The following is an 8270-nucleotide window of genomic DNA, read 5'->3' as shown; positions in this document are numbered from 1 at the left end:
GGGCTGGGAAGGGGTGGAAAGAGAATGGATATAGAAAAAGCTTGAACCTACAACAGAGATAATTTGTTTGTCGAATTTCAGGCGGCTGTCAATTATCACACCCAGATTCCTCACTTGTGGAGATAAAAAAGAATTGAAGTGCTCAAGGTTAAATTGATTTTGTGTCCTGGAGTCAGAGGGACTAAAGACAATAATTTAAGTTTCATCTGAGTTCAGGAACAGAGCATTTTTGGAAAGCCATGTTTTGACATAACCCAGACACGCTGATAGAGTGTTAAGAGCACTATTAAAGATGGAACCCAATGGAAGTAAGTATAGAGAAAAAAAGGGTGGGTGCTAAAATAGAGCCCTGAGGTACACCACAAATTAGCTTGCCTGGAGAGGAAGTAAAATTACCTACTTTAACAGCAAAACTGTTAAAAAAAAATTTGATAAGTTAAAAAAAATAATTAACCAATTTGCCTCTCCCAAACCTACTCAGGATTCCAAGCGAGAAATAAGAATCTGTAAATTTCCATCCATTATCCCAAAAACCGGATACTGATGACTTGGTCAAAAGGAATTCTGCGTGTAAGCCTTTTCAGCATTTCGGTGAAGTTCTCTTAATTTATTGATATCTCATTTTAAATCTGACTCCATTAATAATTTTATCTGACTCCAATTCTATGTGACTCCATAAAGTGTGTTACGTTTACAGTTTATCCGCTGATTTTAAGATTAGTTGCGATTTAATTTAGATCGTTGATTTTCTTTGTATCTTCCTAGTTTTCATATTCGTTCATCGAGAGACCCAATATCGCAGAGAGACAGAAACGTCCGGACCGCTCGCTCACGGGCACAAAAGGTTACTTCTGTAATTAGTCAGAGGATGCAGAGTGAATATTTTACCTTTAAGTGGTTGCACATGCTCACTCAACAAAAAGTGTAATTTTAATTATATTTACGAACTGCAACTTGCCAATCCAGCGATAGTCAGGAATCGGAATATCGCGCACGCTGCGCCCCATGCTTCAGTCGTGGCATCATCGGTGTGATCTATCATAACCCTAGATTTTGCGGTAATAAAGGAGTATACATCGATCCATACTAGAATAATGATTTCGGAATCATACAAGATAAATCAAGATTAACATTTATTTTGGCCAGACAGGAAAAGTAAATAAGTAAACAAGATCCATGGTACACAACTGATCAGCGTAAAAACATAAAACACAATCGCAAAGCAATATGAAAATAATTTAAAAGAGTCATCATGTCTGGCACACTACATGCAGTTTGCACGGCACGGGGGGTCTGACTACAGAATATTCCCCCAGAGAGTTAGAACATCCAGCCTTAAATACTCCAACTAGAACAAAAGGGTTGTAAATATTTGCAACACCCCCACCTGGTTTTGGGGGAGTGGATCAGATATCTTTGAAGAAATTCCTCAAAAGGAGGACTGAATTCTCATTAGTTTTCCAATCTTTCTAATACTAACACTGACTGCAGTGAAACTGAGACCATTTTACCATTTGCACTGAGACCTTTAAAAAGACATCAAACATGAAAGGGATAAAACAATAGATTTACAAGATACATCATCACTGGTATATCTGCATTTGGTGACTTGGAAACAGGGCAAGGAGAGGGCAAAATGGGGAGGGGGGAGGAATGTTTGTCAGGGTGTTGTCACACAGTTTCTGTGAGATCTTTCTCTCAAGATTAGTGACTTTTATTGTTCAATTGCAGAGGTGTGTATCTCAGCTTTTGTCTTAGCACCAAAACCGATCCTTGCAAATCTCATGGTCAACAGTATCAAAGGCTGAGGACAGGTCAAGCATAACTAAAATTACAGAATCACCAGAATCGGTAGTCATAAAAATGTCATTGAGAACTCTTACTAGTGCGGTTTCGGTACTATGCAGCGATTTGAAGCCAGATTGAAATGTCTCATAGATGTGATTATTAGTTAAAAATGATTGAAGCGTAAGAACACGATTTTTTCCATAACCTTGCAGATGTATCCAGTGAAGGTTTCTTTAAAACTGGAGTGACAATAGCCTTTTTTAGACAATCAGGGATGGACCCTAATTGTAAACACTTGTTTAGCAATGACACAAGTCCCGGCCCTACAGTGTCTATTATTTGCCTCAGATAGCGAGGGTGAATTGTATCATGAGGACATGAAGATTTAAGTTTTGCAATAACTTCCTTGACTGATTGTAGCAATACAGGGTTAAAAGTCGTCCAAGAAGGTTCCTGGACGTTGATAATTTACAGTGAGCAACTTGTATCTGAGCCTTTTGATCAGGGGTGTCCAACCCAGCTCCTGGAGAGCTACCGTCCTGCAGATTTCAGTTCCAACCCTGCTCCACCAGACCTGTCTGTAATTATCTAGCACCCTGAACACCATGATTAGCTGGTTCAGGTGTGTTTGATTCAGGTTGGAGCTAAAATCTGCAGGATGGTAGCTCTCCAGGACCAGGGTTGGACACCCCTGCCTTAGGCCTAGTCCACACGTACACAGGTATTTTTAGGAGTTTTTCCTCCTCCGTTTTAAAAAACAATCATGCCCACACAAGCACGGTTTAAAAAAATCTCTGTCCACATGAAAATGCAAAACCACGCTATGATTGGCTGCCTGATTTCCACATGGGTCCTATCCACGGCACCGATGCACTGAGGGATGCCATGGGCTCAGTAAAACCCTTCTACAAATTCCTTTACTGGACTCAGTGACAGGTAACTGTACACAGGGGCAGGGCCCAAGTGGACTGAAGCTTCACACACTTGCCTTACTATGTTGTATTATTGCATTCTGTTGCCTCGTTTCTGCAATACAATGAGATAACTAAATAAATATTAGATAACTATTAAAGGTCCCATGGCATTGCATTTTTCTATTATTTTATAATGTTTCCTGAGGTGTACTTATATTGTTAGTATGATTTTTACATCATAAAATGTCATAATTTAGAAATAAAAGGCATTTTTTCAATACTGATGTTTGCCCTGTGGCTGAATGCCCTGTTTCAAGAGGTGTGTCTGCTGTATGACTTCAGTAAAAACGCCCACTGTTGTGATTGGCTGACATCTTTGCATTTGAAATGAGCGGAGGGGGCGTGGTTTAACGAGGTCTACGAGGCACGAGCAGGCACGAGCTGCTGCCAGAGAGACAGATGGACCGGAGTTCACTTCACATCAGTTCTGTCAGTCTCAGTTCAGTGAACTGTTGTAGTTACAGCATATACTTCAGGTTATTAGTCTATTTCTAGTCGGAGGGACTGTCACTCATGTCAGAAAGTTAGTAACTTTAGTAAATTATGGATCAGCGCTGACTGGAGACACAAACCGTTTAGAACGATTCAGTCCGATTTGGTGAACTGATTCGGTTCACTAAAAAGAACCGGTTCAAAAGAAAGATTTGTTCGCGAACCGGACATCACTAATGTAACATTACCAGAGACGGAGCTCAGCGATTGCTAACAAAGTTATTTATAGTAACTACTGAGTTATGAGAGCGCTGTCAGTCAGCGCGAGTTTATTGTGTTTGTATCTGAGAGTTCTGAATAAACACGAGTCCCAGTCACGCGAGTCCGTCTTCATCATTATTACCAACTTTGTAACACATGCTAAGTACCATTACAGCTGTCGAGATGAACGAGTGTTGATAATAGCATTATTTTTAGATATTTTCCTATCATATGAAAAGCATCAGTGACGCGCATTGAGTACACAGCGCAAACAAATACACAACAGCAGTAATCGGATGTAATTCAGTTTATTGTGGGGCTAGGCTGGCTAGCCCGTATACCCTCACGCTTACCCCCCGTCTGCTTTATCTCGCGCCGCTTTTGGTGCCTCCGCTGTGGGCCAGATGCAGTACTGGGGTTCGGGGATGTTGAAGGCCGAACGGCCAGTGCAGCCCGAGCTTCGGCGTGCGTGAGGTTTATCTCTAAAGAGATGTGAGACTGCTGATGTTGAGCAGAAACTCACGACTGTATGCACATTTTAGAACAGATAGACGCGACGAAGACGTACAAAAACATTGACTCACAAGATAGAAAACACGAAAACACCGTTCTGTCTGGAGAGAGAGAAGCCGCTGCGTGTGCACGAATAATAAATAATTAGCTACACATCAGAAATCACTGATCACAGATCAGAAGGAACTGAAAAAAGACTTATGTTTTAATTTGTACATCCAAACACTGAGAAACTGCCAGCGTTCACTCGTTCACAACCCATGATCTCTCGAGCGCTTGCATGGGCGTGCCAGATTCTCTGGGTGGAGGAAAGGGAGGTAACTGTTCCTGCTTGGACGTCAAACCAGGAGACTTCAGGATTGGCTCGTCTGGGCTGTCATTTTCTCAAAGGCAAAGAAAGACAGCCAGAACTCGGGTTTACACCGATCAACATTTCTATCCACTTGGGGACAATATTCAGGCTAGGGGAACTCATATTAATGTTGAAAAACCTCATAAAATGAAAATTTCATGCCATGGGACCTTTAAAAGCTACGTCCGCCATTGCATAGACTACACTCATGTAAACAAAAGTGATAACGAAACACAATCTGATGTCAAACAAAGGAGAGAACGGTGCACACTTCGACTTAACAAGCCGAAATCTACGGTTTCACCATCTACACGACAACGCTGTAACTGCAGTTTCTAAAAATCTTCACCCTGGCTGGAGTTTTCAAAAAAGTCCGGTTTCAGTAAACAAAATTTTAGGAGTATGATGGTGTTTTTCCATTAGATTTGAATAGTAGAGAGATGTAGCTCTTAACAGCTGTCTGGTATAAAGATAAAAAGTTCTTAAGCATATCAAAAGAGATTTTCAGTTTGTCTTTTTTCCATTTTCTTTCAGCTTTCCTGCATGATTGTCTCAGAGAACGAATGTTTTGATCAACCCAGGGCTCTAATTTAGGTTTTGGCTTAAAAAGTTTGAAAGGTGCAGTGACGTTCAAAATATCTATACTTTATTCACTTATTAGCTTACAAAACCAATAAGAAATTAGGCACAAAAACATAGCTCAATAAAAATAGATAGGCTACTAAAAAAATACAGCTGCGAATTCTGCATTGGTTGCGCAGTCGACTTTCGTGATTGGCCATAATGACGTCAGTGTGCATCCTCACAGAACCGATCATGGTAAATAAAATGGTAAATGGACTGCATTTATATAGCGCTTTTAACAGACCTACGGCCATCCAAAGCGCTTTACATTTTAGCCTCACATTCACCCATTCACACACTCATTCACACACCGACGGCGGTGTCAGCCATGCAAGGCGCCATCCAGCTCGTCGGGAGCAGCTGGGGTTAGGTGTCTTGCTCATGGACACCTCGGCACTTGGTCAGGTGGAACCGGGGATCGAACCACCAACCTTCCGGTTTGTAGACAACCTACATGAACCACTGAGCCACTGCCGCGATCATCAGAGCAGACCACTCCAGGTAAATGAACTATAATAATCATATGTAATCGCACAAAACAAACAAAAATAAGGACTTGATTCAACAATTTTTTTCTCCTCTGTGCCAGTCTCCAATGCAGTTTATGTTGAAAATACAGTGCAACGCTTCCGAGTTGTACGTCAGAATGCCGGCACACCATTTGCTAGCTCCTACATCATTATTACACGCATGCGTCGGGATGCTCATGTGAACAGCAATGGCGTTCTGATGATCTACAGGTCCAACAATGTCTTTACTACCTTTCTGGGCCGTGGAAGTGGTAATTAAATTGCTTTTTAAATTTCATTTGTGTTACAAAGATGAACGAAGGTCCTCCAGACATGACGCTTGCTTTTCATGGTCTGAGAGTCCTTCAGGTGCCTTTTGGCAAACTCCAACGCGGGCGGTCATGTGCCTTTTACTGAGGAGTGGCTTCCGTCTGGCCACTCTACCATACAGACCTGATGCTGTAGAGATTGTTGTTCTCCTGGAAGGTTCTCCTCTCTCCACAGAGAAACGCTGGAGCTCTGTCAGAGTGACCATCGTGTTCTTGGTCACCTCCCTGACTAAGGCCCTTCTCCCCCGATTGCTCAGTTTGGCCGGCGGCCAGCTCTAGGAAGAGTCCTGGTGGTTTCAAACTTCTTCCATTTATGGACGATGGAGGCCACTGTGCTCATTGGGATCTTCAATGCTAGAGAAATGTTTCTGTACCCTTCCCCAGATCTGTGCCTCGATACAATCCTGTCTCTGAGGTCTACCCATTTCGTTGGACTTCATGGCTTGGTTTATGCTCTGACATGCACTGTTAACATCTCGGTTACGTATGGTAACCCTCGTTCCCTGAAGGAGGGAACGGAGACGTACGTCGGACGTACCGACGAATTGGGATCACTTCTGGGAGCCCCTATCAGCTTCGAGCTATCTAGAACCGGCCAATGAACAATTGGCGTGCGAGATTTGCATCTCGCGCTCCGCCCCGCACTGCGGGTATAAACAGGAAGCGAGAGCGAATGCACGCTGTTTTTCACTGAGGAGCCAAACGTAGTGGCTCAACCTGCAGTGATGGTACAGCAACTGTGGCGACGGGACGTACGTCTCCGTTCCCTCCTTCAGGGAACGAGGGTTACCATACGTAACCGAGACGTTCCCATTCAGTCGGTCACGTTCGACGTACGTCGGACGTACCGACGAATTGGGATCCCTTATGGAAAACGCCATGGTTACTACCACTTCCAGCGCCCAGCGATGAGCCCCACAGACCCCGATCTGATGCGGGCGGGAATTCACGCAGGGAGAGTCAAAGCTGCTGTTCCGCAAGACCCATTCAGCTGACTGTATTGGATAACGCTGGGAAAGCGTGCCTGTGAAGGCAGCTGCGGAAGCCACATCATGCCCAGAGGGAGTTAACATGTGGAGAATACACGTATGGGCTGACCGTGGGCAGCACAACATACGGAAGTCCCAGGGGTGGCCCCGGCAATTAGTGGAGGGGGAACAACACGTACCTGGAACGGCAGAGGACACTCTGCCGAGGGAAAGACACGGGCTCGCCGTAGGGAGCCGTACCGTGGAAGAATACACATATGGGACCGCCGTGGGGGTCACTACATATGGAACCCAGCCTAGCACAAGTTCCACCAATGCATACGAGTGTTAGACCTGGCGTCGAACGCTCCACCACGTCCGACTGCCGCGGGTTGCGGAGGACTCAACAGGGTTCGCCGTTCTGGGGAACTCGACTGGAGCAGAATAAGCGCACGCATCCGTCTACCATAGGGGAGGGAAGGGCAGCAAGCCGACACTAGAACAGGCATTTCGGTGTTACTGACTATGGGAAGTGAGCACACAGGAAGATACCGGCTCTACACGGAGGCTATAGAATCTAGCGAACGTGTTAGGTGTTGCCCAGCCCGCAGCTCTACAAATATCTGTCAGCGAGGCGCCACGAGCCAGCGCCCAGGAAGAGGCAACACCCCTAGTGGAGTGGGCTCTTAACCCGAGCGGGCAGGGCACGTCTTGGGACTGATAAGCCAAGACGATGGCATCCACTATCCAGTGGGCCATCCTGTGCTTGGAGACAGCCTTTCCCTTCTGCTGTCCTCCGTAACAGACGAAGAGCTGCTCTGAGGTCCTGAAGCTTTGCGTTCTGTCCACGTAAGTCCGGAGAGCACGGACGGGACAGAGAAAAGCTAGGGCTGGGTCTGCCTCCTCCGAAGGCAGCACTTGCAGGCTCACCACTTGGTCCCGGAAGGGAGTAGTGGGAACCTTGGGCACGTATCCAGGCCGGGGTCTCATGATCACATGAGAGTTACCGGGCCCGAATTCCAGGCACAATTCGTCGACCGAAAATGCCTGCAGGTCCCCTACCCTCTTGATGGAGGCCAACGCAATCAGGAGTATAGTCTTTAACAACAGGATTTTCAACTCAGCTGACTGCAGAGGCTCAAAGGGTTCTCTCTGTAGTGCAGTAAGCACCAGAGCTAAGTCCCAAGAGGGTATAGAGGGAGGACGAGGCGGATTTAATCTCCTCGCTCCCCTAAGGAACCTGACGATCAGATCGTGCTTACCTAGAGATTTTCCATCTACTAGCTCATGGTTAGCGGCGATAGCGGCAACATAGACTTTGAGGGTGGAGGGAGACAGCCTTCGCTCCAACCCATCTTGTAGAAAGGTAAGCACAGATGCGATCGCACATCTTCGGGGGTCTTCTCGGCGAGAAGAGCACCAATCGACGAACAGGTTCCACTTCAACGCATAGAGGCGCTTCGTAGAGGGGGCTCTAGCGGAAGTGATGGTGTCAACTACCGCTTGCGGTAGGTCACCTA

Source organism: Gobio gobio (assembly GCF_949357685.1).
Source record: "Gobio gobio genome assembly, chromosome: 11".
Lineage (NCBI taxonomy): Eukaryota > Metazoa > Chordata > Actinopteri > Cypriniformes > Gobionidae > Gobio > Gobio gobio.
This window is presented reverse-complemented; position numbering follows the sequence as displayed.